Here is a 20,382-nt window from a genome sequence, read left to right as displayed (position 1 = left end):
GGTTTTGATGTTATATTTCTTAAGAACTTTTAATATGTGGTAGTGATGTTTTGAATGTAAGTGCCAAGTGTGGGATTACATTCGGACTCATTGGAAGGTTACGGTGAAGTGTATTTTGTGATGGAACGCTTAATATCTTCAATGTGGAAATTATTCAGTTCAGTTCAGTTCAGTGACTCGGGCTCAGATAGTTTTACCTCTCTGTAAACAAGAGAGTTAATAAGCTATGATTTTTGGGCCGGACGGTGATGTGACAATGCGTTAAGGTTTGCGCAGGTTGTCTGTTAGATTTGATTTTCTATTGATAAGAATATCTAAAAATGGTAGGTTATTATTAGTTTCTATTTCAATCGTGAAACGTAACTTAGGGTACATAGAGTTTAAAACCATGAGACCAAATAACAAAAGTATCAACGACGTAGCGTTTCCATAATTTTGGTTTTAGATGGAAGGTGTCTAGAGCTTTCTTCTCAAATACTTCCATAAATATATTCGCGATGACTGGTCCTAATGGAGAACTCATAGCTATTCCCGACGTTTGTTCTCGGATTTTGATATATCTGAAATTATGTTGAGAGTTTCAAGAATGCGGACTTTGGTAAAGAGTCGGAACTAACCAGAACAACTTGTGGATCTAATATAATGCTTTTTATTTGTTCAATTAAGTACGAAACTATCAGTTTTTCCTGTAGAGTATTTTAATATAGAAGCTTGATATTTTGCAGGAGAATATGTTGACTGCTGACAACAGGTGAATTTTAGGTAGTCTGTAAGAAACTATCAGAATATCTTGAATCTTTTCCTGATATTCATTTGTGTTCATGGGTACCGCGGCATTTCCTTTATTATTATTAGATATTAAGCATTCCATAATACACTTCAACACCACAACCTTCCAGGGACTCCGAATGCAATCCCACACTTGCCACTGTTATCCTTCATTACATTCAAAACATAAAAAAAACATATCAAAATTTATTAACAAATATAACTCCAAAATCAGATTTACTTGTCCAAAAATTTCACATCTCCGATCTGTCAAAGACAAAATTCCATTTGAGATGCCAGGAGTTTAAAGCATTCCATACATACGCGACAAAGGGAGAAACAGGACGAAAAATATTAAGATTAAGGAAAATAAACTCATCAGCACTTGCCGAACACAATCACGAAACCGAACATAAAATTTTATTTATTTATTAAAACTAAAATTCTTGCATATAATCAATTCTTCTACTAACAAAAAATCTGAAAATCTATAGAAATCTATAAGCAACCAAACAATTGTAACCACGACTCATGTCTTTTTTTGTCACCAAATATGGGAATCAGCCATCCGAGACGGTGTTTACGCTTCTCATTTAGCTACGCCCCCTCGAACAATAGGTATATAAGCAGGTACAGAGTAAAATGCGAGCTCTGAAGAAGCCAACCGACGCATGAATAATCCAGAAGTTTTGTGAATAGCATTACTGAATGTCATAGTCGATTTCTGGTACTTAAATACGCCCAATTAGGCAAAATTTCCAATCAAAAAGTCACGATTCAACTACGGTAGCGTTCAAACTGTAATTTTGCTCCAAATCTGGGTCGCCATGAACAATGGCTGTCATTACCCTATCTTGAAACGCGATTGGCGGTCAAAAATTTCTACAAGAAACTTTGTATACACGATAACAATATCTAAAAGTTCGGTGAGGAAGGGCATTATTAAAATTCTGCAACTTTCCCGCAAGAGGTTTATATAATGTTAAAAGTTTAAAAAGCAGCATTTTTAGGGTCGCGAAGCCAAAATTCGGCTTAAAAATAAAGACTCCATTTTGCGAAAAATAAAACTTATTTACACAACGAATTTTTGATTGCGAAGTCGACAAAAAAGTGTTTAATAGAAATGCTCGGAAAATGTCTAGTGTTGAGGATAAAAAACTCAAATGCGGAATTTTTGGGTTGTCCGCTACAATCAAAGTTTAATAAAATCGCCGCTAGAGTTGCGGACCTTTTCCCGTGAAAACAACCGAATTGCCTTTATTTGCTTGGACATCCCTTTGTTTTTAAATGACACAAAAACTCGTATAAAAAGCGAAATAATCTTTTTTTTATTTTGCCCCAAGCAATTTTTTTAACGTTCGATCAGGAGGAAAATTCTTTTTAACTAACGTGTAACTTTTTAGTATATATCCATGTTATCTACCGTTTTGATTTTGAAAAACCATTTATTCAACGTATTAAAACAAAGTATTGAGTGGCCGTTCTGACGCTGTGACCTTTTTATCTCCTCAATATTTCGACAATTAAATTATTTATGATCTTCGTTAAGAGAGAATTACAAGTTGCAGGAAGATCAATAAGTAAGAACAAATAAGATTTCGTGCTTGTGTCATAACCATTTTTAAAGATGTTAATAAGAAGAAAATAACGAGATGGGGTTCTGAAAAAGATCTAAACCGATCTTTTGGAAATTGCCTATTACTGTAACTTTCTTACGATAATTACTAGTTCGGATAAACAAATTATAAACGACACCTTCTCCAGTCAATTTTCATTCTGTAGTTTTCCGTTATTCTAAAAATTCATACAAATTTCTTATTTCATATAGCTAAGATATCATGTGGAAATTAATAACAGGTGATCTGTGTCAATAAATATTAAAATTGTGGTGCTTCAAGTTATGTTCCTTTAATGAAATAAATTGTACTGTATTGTTTTATTTGAAATCCTTGATACAACTGTATCCTAACCCTCTTTCATGTCATGCTATAGTAGAGTTAAGTCAAGTGTCTTTTGTCTTTAATAAAGGAAGTTCATTTTATGTCACTAAAAGTTTTCTATTTGATTATTGAAAATACATATTTGGTGTCGGGATTGTTTAAAATTAATGGAGTAAAATTGAAAATGCTATGAATAATCTAAGAAACCAATTGATTCTAATAATGGTAAATGTAGACTGAAATGAATATTAAAATTGTGCCTTGTGTGTATTGTGTTCCATGTGAATTGTCGAGGCTACAAAAGAGATAACTTTTTGGTGAAAATGATTAGAAATTAGAAAAATTAGTAATTTTTTTTTGGCTATTTGAATTGATAGTGTCTAAAATTTGCTTTATTTGAATGTATAAACTTAACAATGTTCGTAGCCAAAATCATTTCCCCAACTATTATAAGAAGACACAGAAATTATCTTTTTTTTTATTTGGCGTCTTAAACTAGTGGTGGGGAAACTTCGCTTGAAACAATGAAAAAGCAAGGTTTTTTCAGATTGACTACATCCTAGACGCAATACGATTACTTCGAATATTCCGTTTCTACTCAATTACAATTACTCAAGAATTTTGCAATGACTTCTTCATTATGGTGTTTTCCTTACCATTTTTCCATTAATTTAAAACCTAATGTCTCTATGCCTAAAGAAAACTCATATGCCCCTTCTTCTGGACCACGTCTTCGCTGGGACGAGTCTGGAGCTATTCCATTTACAACAGCAATGCAATTTTCAAAACGTAGAACTAAGTATTGAAAACCTTAATGCAGCGATCATTGAATCTACATGAAACAATCCAATCGCTATTTATATAGGTTACGTCTTGCGTCAATGAAGCGTTTGAATTTTGATCTAAAAAAATGTAGGAAATCAAACTTTAATCGTGTCAAGAAAAACCTTTATATAAAAAGCAAAAAAAAAATTTCGCACCTTAATTTCAACTAAAAAGCGCTTACATGAAAACTCTCTTATCAAATACAAAAAATCAACGCGAATTCTGTCGATGTTTCAAACAAATAATCATAATAACAAAACAATGAACCGTTTACGAGTGGGAGGTCTTTGTGATATATTACACACATTTCTTTGACGCTTCATATCCTTCACGTGATTCTAGTATAACCGTCGATGACATCAAAACCATTTTAAAACAATGTAAGCACAATAAGACCTCTATATACCAGACAACTGGTTATCGTATCTATGTACGCTATTCAATAATATATTTCACTCTCGAGCGGTCCCCTCATCTTGGGGGTCAAGTGCTATTCTCCATGATCTACAAAAAAGGCAGCTTTGATGCCAGAAATTAACGACCTACCGAGCTCGTTAGTTGCACCGCAAACCTTGTACGAAAATTTTCTCAAAAAGGCTGTTGGACTAGGCAGAAAGAATACAAGTAATTCCCAAATCTCAATCTGGTTTTAGATCTGGGCACGGCTGTATCGACATCGTTTATATATTTTTATATCCTGGGTGATTCAACTCCAACTAAGGCTGAAAAAAAATGTTTTTGTAGATTTCGTTGATTTTAAACGCGCTTTTGATTCGCTCCCTCGATCTCCTTTGGAACAAGTTGTATTGGGTGGGTGTTAGTTCTAGGAATATTTCAATAATCAAAGGCCCTTATGAAGTGGCCACAAGACAAGGTTTAATAATCTTGACATTCCTTAATTCCTCTTTGCTTCGAGAAATGGCCGAAACAACAGTTTCAAAAGCGAATCATGCAGCATGGGGAGCATTGTTGATACTGAGAAATAGTAAGCTTTCCGCTTGGAACGCAATCAACAAAATATACCAAACAACCATAGTAATAGTATATTATGCAACAAGTGCGGTAAACGGCATTTGACTCACGAGTTTATTTGACACGAGCGGTCCGAGTGTTTAATAAACGAGTGAGTTTACCGAACGTGTTGCATATTATACTTTTTCTACGACCGTTAGTTTTTGGATACATTTTCGCAAAACACGACTAACTGTCAGAATTGACAAAATTCAAAGCGTGGGAAATATCTCCGAAAACATCCGATTGCTCCCAAACCCGTGCGGTAAAATCCCGGAAATATCCGAAGTGGCTCGGATTCGCGGGAAACGAAACTGACGTGGTAAAGCGACGCTTTCCGCACGCTAGATCGGTGCGTAATTAGCTATTTTACAGACGCGAGTAGAAAAATATTTTTTCCGCCTCCTCTGATCTACCATCTATTTAAATTACCAATTGCCAATGTCCCTTTTAAGGGCTATCGCACAATGAAGATTAAGTAATAACATTTTTCTGAAATTCTCCCATAAAGGTTGCGCCCTATTTATTAAACCTGATCAAATTTGCTCCGTACGTAACACTAACAATTTGAAAAAATTTATCACTTTCTCTTCGGTTGAACGATATATATAAAATTACCTTTATTACAGCGTTAAAAAATTTGGACTCACCTGTGTCAAAACGTCTTGGTTATGTTATTGTAAAAATATTTTCTAGACATGAGTAAAAATAATATTATAATTTTCATCTGTGTATTTATGTTGACAGAACCCTATAAGTTTACTATTTTCTTTTTTTAGGCTTATGTAATGTCTGCGGATGTTTTGTTGTAAAAATGTAATTTCTGATAAACAATAAGTAATAATAATAAAAATTATAAAAATCGTTATGGTGTTTTTCTACTCCCGTCTGTAAAATGCCTAATTACACACCGATCTAACGTGCGAGAAGCGTCAGTTTACCACGTCAGTTTCGTTTCCCACAAATAAGAGTCACTTCGGACATTTCCGATATTACCGCACGAGAGCAATCGGATGTTTTCGGAGATTTTACCGCACGGCATTCGTGCTGTTTTGCAAAAATGTATCCAAAAACTAATATACAGAAAAATGTCACGCAATATATCAGACAATTTAAATACTACCTGCTATAAACTACAATTAAAATCTAATGGGGCAGTCGGTACGTAAAGTGACATTTATAATTTAAGTTTCCCACCAAAATTTTACATAGCGTTCACATGAACTTTAGTGGTATTTACAGTTTTCATATTAATATCTTGCCAAGACTAATTGTACGATTTTCAAATATCCATGTCTCATCAGTACAAACAAAACAAAATTGAAGGTTAGGATCTGCTTCTTCTTGCTTATACGATATTAAAATTTAATCCTCTTAAAAGCTCTATCCTTGGATGATTTTTCTTCCAATTACAGTCTTTTTCTTTTAATAAACTACTTAATGATCAATTGTAAAAGTTAAATAAACAACATAAGTTTTAAATTTGTGTCTATGGCACGAAATTTACTATAATATGCAACACGTTTGGTAAACTTTTTATCTCATTCGTTTATTAAGCACTCCTTATATACTATACTATATACTATATGATAATATGCAATTAAAAAAAAATAGAGAGTCTAAAGTTTATACTTTGAAAACACAGGCGTTATTTAAAAACATTCATCACAGTAACTATTTAAGGTCCATTAAGGTTGTTTTTTTGAATTAGGTTTTAGAACCGTGAATCACGCCGCCATTACCATAAAGAATGTGGGTTTTTGTGTGTGTTCCCCACTTGGATATTGATTACTAATGTAAATAGAGGACATAAATTTTAAAGGTCTATCTCCTAAAATGCCGAAAGAACAAATAAATTAGATCGTCCCGGAAAGATTTACTTTTAGTAGGAAGAACTCTCCAACGACCGATTAAAGCAGAGACGAATTAAATTAAAAGTTGATGTAGGAAAATACAATTATAAGAGTTGGCAAATAGACCACTTTATAAGATTAAGATAGATGCGAAAAGTTTTCCCACCCTCACCTTCCCGGTTCAAAACAATGTTCTACAATTCGGAGAAGACATTTTTTTCCATTCATCTGATAATAATTATTCACTACTGGTTTAGGTCAACAAAGTGAGGGACGCACATTGTTTATTAAGTCGCTTTGATATTTTGATAAATTCGTGCGCTACGCTCAAGTACAATCGTGGCGTGAAAAAATAATTTCGCATTAGCGTTGGGGAAAGAGTTTCTTGAATAACTAGTGAAAATATTGTCCATCCTGGAGGCTGCGATGTACACCGTAATAGTTTTGACTAGTTTTGTAAAAATTGTAAAAAATCGCGTTCGCTGTTAGGCTTCAAGAAAGAACCAAAAAGGATTTTGATTACAAACGTGAGTCATAATCGTCCTAGAATTTTAGTACTTTCCAGGGCAGGGGAGGTTTTCATTTGTGTGTCTTGAACTATGCGCGGAGTCATATACGCAAAAAATTTAAAATTTTTCTACCAGCAAGAAAACGTTTTAGATTTAGATGCGATCGTTCTATCGGCTTTCCGCTGCTGTCCATATAGTGGGAACGCTTAGATCAAGTTATTTTGTGCGGGACGTATCAAGTTTCAAGATGTCAACAACTAGTTTTAGTTTCCGGTCCTTCCCACCGCAGGATATCGCCACAATATATACTCCGGAAGTTCCTCATCCTCCGTGGACATCCTGCCATGCTCACCGCCCCTGACTTTGTGTATGTTTCAGGTTACAGCGTCCGCTATATTACCCCTATTTCAGGTTCAGTTAACATATAAAAAGCATAACTTAACTTAAACTTAAACATATGTCAATACGAAGTTCATTTTTGCTTTGACTAAATCAATTCTATTATGGTGTCAGCTTGCGACAACACGACACAGATGTGAAAACTTGAAAATATTAATTATACGACTCTCTTTCTCTTCCTGACCCTGGTGTTTTTTTTCTCGCGTTGCAAAGTCGAACCAATTTTGCCCGAATCAGCTTTGTACTTTATATATGTTAACGGTAAAGTCCATGTTGCCTGCCACTTTAGGCAAAGTTCGAAATTATTAAATATTTCGGACATTGCCTACACTGTGGTACAACAATCTTATGTTTGCCAAATGTGTAGCAGGCAAATCCCAAACTTCACGGGGTGCGACTTCACTTAATTATGTATGTCTTTTTAGTTGTAATTAGGTGGCTGCTGAAGTTACTGAGGTGGAATACTTTGAAGTGAAGAATTGTTTGAAGTGCTAGATAATCCTCACACGGAATGTGGTCATCCTAGAAGATTTATTATGATTAAAGCACTAAGCAACAAATATGCTAACATAACTCGAGAATTACTTAAAGCTATGTGAAGCCTGTCACAAGAAGAAAAAGCATAAAAAAAAGGAATAGCAGTAAAACCGCTGTTATTCCGAGAAGTAAATTCGAGCGGACAATTCAGTCTTATTACCAGGATTTTTTTTTTCAAAGAAACTTCAACAGGCTACTGTAATACTTTTTACAAAACTTCTGGATTCTTCCTGCGTCGGTTTTTGCTGAGTCGAACTTGCTGACGTTTCGCCAATCATCCAGTTGGCTTCTTCCGAGCTTGACTGGAATTGGCTCGCATTTTACTCTGTAAAGTCTGTTCATAGATATAAGAAAGTGAGTGAAACTGATTCGAATTACAGAAAGACCCGAGCAAGCTGTAAGAATGAAATAGGGCCGAACAGGTCCGTACTTTGCTTAGAATTTAATTATTTGTGGTTTTGTTAGGAAAGATACTAAACAATATTTATTTATTTATGTTCAAATCTAAAATAAAATTACAAATTATTACCTACTTAAATTACTTAAAAATATTCACATAATATATCAGTATCACTATCGCTATCATCGCCTGTTGTTCTATTATTTATTATTATTATTTGTTCTATATTATTTGCAATATGGATAGTCGATTTTTCTGCTTTTTCTATATGCCTGCTTATATATTATTTGGGGATCATCTTTCGAAATATCTAGTTTTATGGCCACTAAAAACGAAAACAGCAGAAGGGGTCGCTTATTGTTTAATAGACATTCTTTGAATTTTGGGAACTCCTATGTTGCAGTCCGACAACGACAACGATAAGAAAGTTTCCAGAAATTCAAGTAGGGGAATCAGTCACAGTGCCATTTTCGAATTTAGACAGAGACAAAGCAGATGCGGGTAATATACTAGGTGTCGTAATAGAAAAATCTGCAGATAGTTTTTACAAAATTGGTACTATGGTGTAAATAGGTCTCTATATGCAAAGAAACAAATCAAAAGTTCCAGGGAACAGTTTTTTAAAATCGAAGACATGATGAAAATTTCATTTGGAGGGCAAGGGTTTCAAAGATGTAACTGTACCACAAAATGTACCACTAACTCTCGTAAATGTAAAAAAATAAAATTGTTATGCAATTCTAAGTTCAAAATTCGACATCTTGTAACTAATAAGTGACATAATTAACACTAAATATATTTTATAATATGTATAATATGTTCCCTGTAAAAAGCGTATAATGCAGGAGCCCTAATTCTACCCGAAGAAACTTCTCTTCTATTTTTAAGCAAATACCTATTTTTTGGTAGAGAATGACATACATAAACAATACAAGGTGTATTTGTGTATCGCAAACTGTGCCTTACACTTGTACAACAAAGAATATTGACAGTATGATAGTAATGCGGCAGGTTATATCGGAGGTTGCCTGCTACACATTTGGCAATCCTAAGATTGTCGTGCCACAGTGTAGGCAATGTCCCAAATAACTAATAATTTCGGACTTTGCCTCAAGTGGCCCGGCAATGCGGACTAGGCAAATCTAGGTATGACTGCATAACGAACTTTGCCGGTAACATATATACGCAAGTCAATTTCAATACCCAGAAAATAATCAGTAGTAGTAAAAGAGCCTTTTAAATTTGCAATTAAAAGCTATATTGTTAATTAATTTATGCGGTTATAAGTTGAATATTTATAGGAACTTAAGAAAATCTCCAAACTTGTTTTAAAACAGTGGAGATTGAGAGCGTATATGAGCGTATTGAGACCGCCTGCAGCAAAGTCAACATGGTAGCTATTAATTACTAGGCGTACCTACATACATTAGTTGAGTCGGAGGAAGTAAAAATTTATCCAATTAACTCAATTGTTTGTACTTTGCCTCTATTTCGAATTGTTATTCTAATAACAGTTTGTGGAACATGGTGAATGAAGTAGTTTCCGAAGAACTAGATAAAGTGCCGACAAGCGGAGAAAAGATGATTGTTAGACGAATAAGTTTGCTTTTCGAGTTTTCTCGAATTGCGGAATTAATTTCTTTTAATTAAAGCAATATGAAAATACAAAGGCAAATATAATTATGAGCTGAATTCCTCGAAAATTATTTATGTTCATATAAAATAACAATACGCTTTGACGAAAATGAAAACCGAATCCATCATTCTATATGTGTCAAACATTTTTAAAGATCGAATCTCGAACATAAATTCAACAGTCATTTCATGTATATCAGCACTGCAGCTGACAGTGAACGCATAACCCCACTTTAATTTATGGTCAACAAAACTTATTTAACCAATATCTAATGGAGTATACGCATCAAAGAGGTAAATGTAATCAACATCTACTATGATGATTCAAAATATAAAAAAGGATCGGGATGGCGACTACTGGAAAGATGCTGCCACGCACCTCCTGGTCTAAACAATATATGAAAGCAACGCGAAATACTTGTTAGAAAAGGAAAAAAAAATGGTAAGAAAGAGAAAAAAAAGTTAAATAAATAAATAGACAACAAAAAAGGATTGAATTTCTTGCAAAACTGGGTCGCTGGGTGCTTGAAAATTAGTTACCCGTAGTGCTCAGAGTTCTGTAGCGAAAGGGTGGAGGGGGGTCCACGAATAATAAAGAAAATATAGCACTAACCCGATGTTTTACGATAAAAAAAGAATATTAACGATGAAATCTACTATAAAATTGGCACAATCGATAAAAGTTGGTCATCAAGGTTAAGGGGAGTAAAAAAAATAAAAGGTGAAAATTGGTCTACGTTATTTAATACGCGGTGAAAATAAGAAATTACAAATCCGCGACGTACAGACCTGAACTCCGCAAGATTCAGTCGTCGTCCTCACAACAAATTGACCTCCCGTTTAATACGAAATTTCCAAAATAATAAAAATACACAAAAAAAAAACAAATTCCCTTAGGTGATCACCACAGGCTAACAAGGGCAATATAGATAACTATTAACTATTAACTCGACAAAGATCGTACTCAGTATTAACAGTACGTCAACTTCCCGCAAATAATTATATATAAATTTTCAAAGTATTTGTACACGATTTTTACAGAGTAAAACTACATGATTATTGAATTTCCGTTTCGGTACAGCAAACAACTATCGACTAAATGACAGAGCGTAACAAAACAGAAAAGGAAAAAAAAAAGAATGATATGCCTAATAATATCTCGCGAAGCGATTACATCAAATTGCACGTCACCGCGTTTTCAATGATTCAAATGTGCTCCAATATCCCGAGAAAACAGGAACTTTGCAGTTTGGATCATCCCAGAATACATCAATACGGAAGCCAACGAAACACGAGCCCTCCTAAAGGGGCTACGAGTGCTCCAAGGCAAGTACGGGTGCTCCAAGGAGAGTACGAGTGCTCCAAGGAACTCTCCTATAAAGTTTCCGTTTCCGCGCATAAGCCGACAGCGGAAAATTCCGAATACAAGCCGAAAAATGTATTGTCACTTTAAGGAGTGAATAGAATGGTAAAGGTAAAGGTGGAATGTTAACAGGTAACAAGGGTGAAAGCTTGGTCTGCAGCAGGTAGCCGACAAATCCTCTTACAGAGCTTACCCTGGTAGCACTGCCGCAGACGTCAACGGAAATTAGGTGTTTGCCGGAGAGGCAGGAAAAAAGGAATCGCTTAGAATTTAAAGTTTAGACGCGGAACTACCGGATTGTATTCCACTATAATAACGATTCTAAAGTGTTACAATACCAATTGCACTATTCGGGAAAAACTGTATGCATTTATACAGAAACAGGTAGGCAGTTCTAACCCTGCATAGACCACGGTCAGACGAAGAAACAACTAAATAAAAATAAGAAATTCACCACACCAATTCAGGTAGGATGTATCAAGCATGATTTTTTGTTATAAGGATAGGTACTGGACAATATTTTCACTTCTGACATCACAAGTCATAAGAAAATCATCTAATGAAAAATAAACGACTCTCAAAGTCCCGTGTTCGTGCAGGTCGATCACATCAAAACATTGCCATTGTTCGCGAAAGTGTAGCCGAAGATCCAAACACATCGATCCGTCATCGATCACGGCAAGTGGGGCTTACGTGTTCAACCACACAGCGAATTTTAACAAAAGACTCGCATCTACACCCATATAAAATCCAAATAACTCAGGAGTTGAAACCTCGAGATCATCAACAGCGCCGCGTGTTTGCAAAATGGATACGAGAACAAGGGGTTCATTTTTCAACGAAAATCATCTTTAGCGATGAGGCACATTTTCACGATGGTGGCTTTGTAAACACATACAATGCTCGTATTTGGGGATTAGAAAATCCAAGAGAGATTGTTCAAAAAGCAATGCATCCTCAAAAAGTGACTGTTTGGTGCGGAGGAATAATTACCCCTTTTTCTTCGAGGATAATACGGAGAACGCTGTTATGGTTAATGATGTTCGCTATCGAAACATGATATCTGATTTTTTGAAGATTTCTGGTTTCAACAGGGTGGAGCCACTTTTCACACATCCAGCGAAACAATGCAATTGCTGCGAGGCAAGTTTCCTGGTCGGATTATTCCATGTAAAGGCGATATCAATTGGCTGCCGCGATCATGTGATCTTACTCCCCTAGTTTTTTTTTGGAGGTATCTAAAAAGCAGAGTGTATAGAAATAAACCAAACACTATTCCAGAGCTGAAACAGGAGATTAGACGCGAAATAGCCTGCATAGAACCTGAATTGTGTCAAAAAATGATAGGAAATTTGAATAGACGAATTACGTCACATGAGTCGCGGAGGTCATTTTCATACCTAATTGTAATACACTAATCTAAATTGGCAAATAAAAGTTTTTGTATATTTTTATATTCTTCCGAGTTTTTTTTTTATTATTTTACATAGATATTCTCAATGACAACTGCAAAACATTCGAACCGCCTTTTCGAACACCGATGGTAACAATTTATACAAAATGTACCTAAGTGGAATATATATTATCCCACAATTTATCGAGTTCCAAACATCTTGAACGCAATTCACAATACGAAAAGTCACGCTCGGATAAAGATTGCAACCGAGCGAAGACATATATTTAAAGTTTGCAGTAGTTCTGTAACTGTGACGAGCTAAACTTTTCAGAGGGTAAAATTCAATTTAACACGACGGCATTGAGCCATTGCTACAAATTGCTATGCGATCAAAATGTGTGCCGTCATAGCGTTTAAATTTTGCAAAACTGTTACACCGCTTGTGGCTGCAATTTCGACAAGGTGCAATACACGTGTTTTAAGCAATAGGTATAAATTTTTACAAGCATATACTTCAAGACGGAATAAATTTCATTCTTGGACCATAAGAAATTATTGTTATTATAGAATAATTGTTCCCATTGACTTGAGAGTTGCTACATATAGAAATGTTTGTACATTTTCTCAATATGAATTCATCTAGTTTTTTAGTTAGTTAATTATCTTTTTCTACTCCCGTCTGTAAGGTACCCAATTACACACCGACCTAGTGTACGGCAAGCGTCACTTTACCACGTCAGGATCCGAACCATTTTGGACATTTCCAGGAATTTACCGCACGGGTTTGGGAGCAATCGGTTTTCGGAGATATTTCCCACGCCTCGAATTTTGACGTTTGTCAATTCTGACGGTAGTATTAGTGAATGCATTTGTGTTGTTTTGAGAAAATGTACCCAAAAACTAACGGTCGCAGAAAAAATATAGTATGCAACACATGCGGTAAACTTTTTAAGTCACTGGTGTCAAATAAACTCGTGAGTCAAATGCCGTTTACCGCACTTGTTGCATAATATATTATTTTCTACTCCCTTCTGTAAAATACCTAATTATACACCGATCTGGCGTGCGGAAAGCATCACTTTACGACGTGAGTTTCTTGTTCCATGGATCCGAGCCCCTTCGGATATTTCGGGGATATTACTATACGGGATTGGGAGCAATCCGATGTTTTCGGAGATTTTGCGGTACGGCTTGAATTCTGACTTTTCTTAATTCTGAAGATCATTTCAGTGAATGTATTCGTGCTGTTTTGCAAAAATTTACCCAAAATCTAACTGTCGTAGAAAAAGTATAGTATGCAACACGTTTGGTAATAGTATATTATGCAACAAGTGCGGTAAACGGCATTTGACTCACGAGTTGAGCGGAGCTAGTATTTAATAAACGAGTGAGTTAAAAAGTTTACTTTACTATGCTTTTTCTATTACTGTTACTTTTTTGGTACATTTTTGCAAAACAATACGACAAACGTTAAAATTGAAGGCGTGGAAAATATCTCCGAAAACATTCGATTGCTGTTATACCCGTGCGGTTAGGCATTTTACGGACGGGACTAGAAACACTTTTTTTTAATCAATTGTTTATTAAGCACTCGCTCCGCTCGCGCCTAATAAGCTCGTGACTCAAATGCCGTTTACAGCACTTGTTGCATAATATACTATTAGTTACGAAAGTGAGTTGAAATGCTTCGATATCCGAAAGTGAAGGTAAGAAATTAATCCACAAATTCATGGGTTCCAATTTGCAATCAAAACATAATATAATAAGTATAATAATATAATAAGAAACACAACTGAGAACGCGTTGCTCCAAAAAAAAAAAAAACTAGACAATTTTCACAATTCCCTGAAGATAAGTTAAGCGCTTCATTTTTAATTAAAAACTGCAGTTTCTTCTTCAGCAGAGAGTACTATACTGGGCGTCCCAATGGGGCGCCGGCGATTAATATCCGTTGGCAATAGAAAAAACAAAGAGAAAGTGGCATATGCATAACCTAAAAATGTTTTGAGCGATTTGTATTGTGATATAGGATTATGATGTTTTGAGGGAGGTATTGCCAAGTCTTGCAACCTATGAGTGAACTCTTTAAGTTATTACAGTTAATCAGTGCAAAATATCGCATACAAATAATAGTCCATGTTTTTCAACATCAAATACTTCCGTCCGCTCAATATAAACAAATCCTATACTTACGCTTTCCACCATATTTACATTTTCTTTTTAGTATGCACATAGATTCGATTAACTAAAATAAAATACTTGCAAAACTTCTAATTAGTTATTCTCGCGCATAAATATAGTACTTTATATACAGTGGCTGTTGCTAAAGCAGAAAGAAGAAAGTAATTATTGTTACTGGAACTTGAATTGTTCTAGAGAAAATTTGAGCAACATGAACTATTTTTTTAATAATAAACATTGTACTTGCACAAGACACAAATGTGCGTTGAAAAAAAATGGTTGCTATATTAAACATTTAATTGCATCAAATCAAGCATTGTATTGAGTTAAGCGGTTCGTCGTTTCGGCAACATTTTTGCCAACTTTTCTTTATGGGAAATCCTGTATGAAAATGAAAATATTTTTGGATAGTGCGCCTGAGGCAACTTTCAAATTCAATACCCTCTATATTTTCATTGATTTTAAATATTTTCAATTAGTTCTCTTACTGTTTAATCTAATTGTATATAATGTATAAGCTACATTTTATCAATTTTTATTTTAATGCTCTTTTAAAAACAAAGTTTATATCATCTGCCGATGATGCCAACTTGGTTGGCGAAACACGTGTCCAGTGTACTAAATAAACTTGTGGTGCAGTAGTGGTTATAAACGTAAGTTTGTTAATAACTAGTCATATTAATCCTTTAGAAACATTTTAGACAACTATCTTACCCCTAGAAGTATGCACTAACATGCAGTAGTTGAGTTTGAGTTTGAGATTGTCAGAATTGTAAATTTGAATATTTTTTTGCAATGAACTTTAATGCGAATACTACTGAATAAATTTAGTGACTGTGCGAGTTTTCTTTATTTTTAAATCAGTTTTAATATTATTAAATTGTTTCTATCCAAATGAGAGAGTTGTTACAACTGGATAGGAATTACTGGACGTTAGGTTTCGTAAACATGGATACGTTTGGGATTACCTTTAATTACGAAAGTTGTGATGGAATGGATCGATGTCAGTAATATTGTCCCGAAAGTGAAAGTAATTAAAAAGTTTTAATTATTTGGTTAAAGCGGACGCAACCTCGATTAACCAAATTAGTAGAAAGCAACCGTGTGATATATCGGTTTACCGATGTTTACATGTATTTTTTCCCTCGAAAATAATAACCAAATATTTCAATTTGCCGATATCCTTTGTTTCTTTGTTTTGATGTACATTTGTTGTTTCTATCAATCGAACAAATTCTGATTCGGAATTCATCTGATTTCATTTTTCATCAGATACAAAATTATTAAACAAAACATTCCATGAAGTGGATCACGAATTGATTTCAACATGGGTGAGTAATATTGTCCACAAATAGACTCATCACATAGTATTAATCAAAAAACGAAAATATGTTTTTGAATAAAATAATATTTACCTACTAAATTCATCAAAATATTGAAGTGATTGATTACCGCTAAATATATACAGAAAAAATATAGTTAATAAAAATAATATTGATATCAATGCAAAATTTTCATATTTGCGTTGTACAATTGCCGTAGGAAATCCTTAGTGCTAGGGCAAAACAATTTTTTTCATCCATTTTTTAAATTTGTTATATAGGAAATACAAAATTTTATTTTTAAAGGGCATGCTCGTGTTAATGGCAGCCGCAGATATATGTGCATTTAAAAAAAAGTTTTCTTTTATTCGTGGCAGTGCAGCAAAGAGTTTCAGTTAGGAATAGACATGTACGTAAAGCTATTCAAATGCGACCGGAAAAAATGGACGCTTACGTTTTATCTTTTTTTAGTTGAAGACGCCACAGTGTATTTGTTTTTCTAGAAATTAGCTAGTGCGTGTACGAAAACGGTATTTTGTTTTAGTTTTACTTAGTTTTATTATATGCAAAGTACCTCAGCTCTCTCGATTTTACCATGAAGATAACAAATACACCCATTATAATATATTTTACTCTCAATTGTTTGTTGCGGCATTCTTTTCACACCCTGCATACTTTTTCAGTGTGTTGATTTGCTATTGCTATCAGTGTTGGCTCTAAGCAACCTTTATTACTTTTTACAAAGCTTCTGGATTCCTCCTGCGTCGGTTTTTGTTGGGTCGAACTTACTAACGTTTCGCCAATCATCAGGAAACTAATTATTGATTTCGCTTAACATGTCGATATATTTCCAATGATTTTTATAATAATATACGGTTAATTATATATAATGCAATATTCCCTTGCAGGCAATCTAGTCTTTTTTGCGATCTTCGGATATATTTGTAAATATCTACTTTCATATTTTCATTTCAGTATTGGTCCACAGAACTTCAGATTACATCTTGATTTTGTGGATATTGCCTGAGAATATATAGAATATATTTGTATACAGAAAATAATAATTCTGACACCTGAAACGATATTACGTTTGTGGCGACGGAAACTCAACTCGCGCGATAAATAATTTCCTATCTCGCAAAGAGCTGTACTATGTCACGTCCGAAAAACCAATAAAACGCTGGCCACTACAGCCGGGACACGACGATAAATAAAACTTTATAAAAGCCTTGTACAAGACAATCATTACAGCCTTTCCAAACAACGGGCAATAATTTCGCAATTTTACTGCCAAACAGCGTAAATTTTCCTCTCCTGCTGCGCTGTACGCTGTGTCAGGAGTTGTGATGGATGATCACAATTATTCCACAGGTTGTCAGATTTATTCATTTAATAATGCGCAGAATCGAAGTGAAATTAAATTCGACCAGATAGGACAACCGACTCACGGGTGTGCTACTCGATTTTGTCGCCAGATTTTAGAGGAAAATTTCTCTCTCTGCTTGTGTCTGAATTCGGAGGATTGCCTCTTTATACTATGATATACAGAAATGAAACCTAGAGATGCGGGTGGCGGCGGTCGTTGCAAGTTTTCCATTCAATTACGCTAAATTTAAAGCAAATTGCGGCGTATGTTATGCACAGAACACGATTATGTAAATTATTTCGAAAGTTGGCAAAATTTGCCTTTTTGGTTCTTAGTAGAAGCTTAGCGAATTTTGAGTTCCAATATTTGCAAATATTCAACGGCGCATATCAACTTTTCGTATTTCTTTCAAAAACTAGATAACCTCACACAAGCAAACTTATTTTCAGATAAAAAAAGCATATACAAAAATTGTGATCCGCCTTGTTTTTCCAAATTTACGCAAGTTCAAAAATTTTTCTATTCACGGCTGTTCTTGTTTAAAATTTCCAAGAAGAGGTATTAATTAGTTTTTATGACCTTCATCTGCAAAAGAATATTTAGGATATTTTATTGAAATTAGATCAGTAATTTTCGCTCAGGCATTGTATATTACCTGTGAAATGTCGTTTGACTGTTTTTCCTTTAAAAATAATAAATGAATAAAAGAATATTTTTAGGGGCCATTTAGTTGATAGAATGAAGGAAAGGAACGCATAAGATGAAATCTATTTTGTTGCTTATTTTTGTATGCTCCTACTTGCTCAGGGGGCACGTCTTCAGGATGATAATCAGTATTACTTATTTTTTAGCCAACTTATTATGTAGTTATTTATTTGATATTATTATTTTGGAACGGCAGACAAAGAAAAATACCAAAGGGGCGAGAAACATATTCAAATTTTAAGTAAAAGTTAGGCAATTAGCCATACAAATAATAAATAGTACATAAAATCATATAACACAAATGTGAACTAAACCTTCAGTCTTAGACAAAAATTGGATTTTAAAATGATGAAATAATTGCAATTTACTGAAATGATATTACAGTTAAAGCTGTCATGCATACCAAATCACATTTATGTAAGACTCACAGTCACTAAAGTGACATACATACTGGACGTTTTGCTAGTAAAATTGTCTTCTGTCTGTAATGCCATTTAAAAATATAAAATAGCTTTGACAATTTAAGAAAGGCTAATTATATGTATGTATCCCTAGTTTGGTGCTTTACCTAGCTTTTCATAATAAGTACACTGTGTGTTCAGTAGCTACCGATTATAATTTATCACCTCTCAAATCAATGCGGGTGTTTTTGAGACAAAGTTTGTTATGGATGTAATAATATGGAGAATCATTGGAGGAATATTAATTTCTTGAAATAGTTTCGGTTACGGAATTTACTCAAAAAAAAATAGGTTTTAAGGCAAACAGAAAATTCCGAAATTTTGTGTTCGTGCGAAACGCATGACTCAATTGCGTTTACCATACGAGTTGCATAATATACTATTATTCTTTACAATGCTAACAATAATAATACATCTCTTGATATTGGAGTTTTAGGAATTGGAAGACTATCCATTTTTCAAAAGCGTTCTTCAACGTTTTTGATTTTTGACTGCTATTGGAGTACCTCAAGGTTGTAACGGGGCACCATTTTTTTTAAATTTAATTCTTCTCTGCCTGCTAGTTGTAGTGGGCACGAGCGAGTGTATGAAGTCATAATTGGTCTGCGGACGGTTAGTAAATAGTTTGTAGCTAATAACCTGCCTTTAAATCAAGAAAAGTTCACTTACATACAATATGCTTTACACTATTTAATTATAAGTTGGAGAGGAGGATGTAGAATTAGTAGCTCGAATTACAAGTTAATATAAATAGTTTTAGCCTTAATATTGTGGCCAAAGAAGACACGAAACCCTTATTGAAATAGGTAAAAATACTACCTGGGATAACCAAACAACTGCAAAACAAAATAATCCAGTACAATTCAATTATAGTTACTACTATAAACAATAGCTATAATACAATGAAATATATAATTTTAACTGCACAATCACAGATATTTTTCTAAAGTTCCTATTACGTGGTCCGCATCTTTCGAACACTTTGGTATTTTCTACCACCAGAAGTTTTCAGGTCTTAATGAGCTGTTTATTAACTTAAAATACTGTAAAAACAAAAAGCACGGTCAACCAACAATTACATCAAATTAGTCAACTTGCCCTTCTTTTAGCTCTCTGATGAGGCGGGTTCACAAATGCTGTTGGGTCATGCATTACTATCATATTGTTGAAAATGTTTGGATCTACGAAAATATAACAAATAAGAATTTTTAATTTCGTGCTCTCAGTAATAATAACCCGATGTACCTCGCTACAAAAAGAACTGCTACCTCTTTCGAATCGTTAATTCATACTTAATGGTACATTGCTATGCGAGGAAGTGTTTCAAAGTCCTCATTCCAAAGAGCACATTCTGGCCAATTGTTTATGATCTGCGAAAATATGGCTAGTACATATGGCTGTGAAGTACATACTGCGAAAAGGAGAAGAGCCTGAATGCTTCCCTGTGGAACACCAGCAACCACATCACAAGCATCTGACAGTCTCTTGTCAAGATGAACATACTGTTGGCAATGAGTTAAGTATCAAACTCACATCCAATATTGACAAAATGAAATTATGATTTACTGAATCAAACGGCTTAGCAAAGTTGACTGTTCTCAAGGGAGTGAGTAATGTCAATTGTAACTTTAGGTTGCGCTGCGAAATTCGGATTGGTTTGGGGGAAATATTCATTAGTACCCATATAAATATGAATTTGTCTTTTCATTAT

The 20,382-nt window shown here is 34.4% G+C and overlaps 1 protein-coding gene across 2 annotated transcripts in view; it reads left to right on the top strand.

Annotated features, from left to right (window-relative positions):
• Window positions 1-20,382, top strand: part of LOC132697070 (neuroligin-4, Y-linked-like) — a 489,753-nt gene that overhangs the window by 226,808 nt on the left and 242,563 nt on the right. The window lies entirely within an intron of this gene.

The sequence above is a fragment of the Cylas formicarius genome, unplaced genomic scaffold, assembly GCF_029955315.1.
Source record: "Cylas formicarius isolate icCylForm1 unplaced genomic scaffold, icCylForm1.1 PGA_scaffold_1__22_contigs__length_36826433, whole genome shotgun sequence".
Classification (NCBI taxonomy): domain Eukaryota; kingdom Metazoa; phylum Arthropoda; class Insecta; order Coleoptera; family Brentidae; genus Cylas; species Cylas formicarius.
This window is presented reverse-complemented; position numbering and strand designations above follow the sequence as displayed.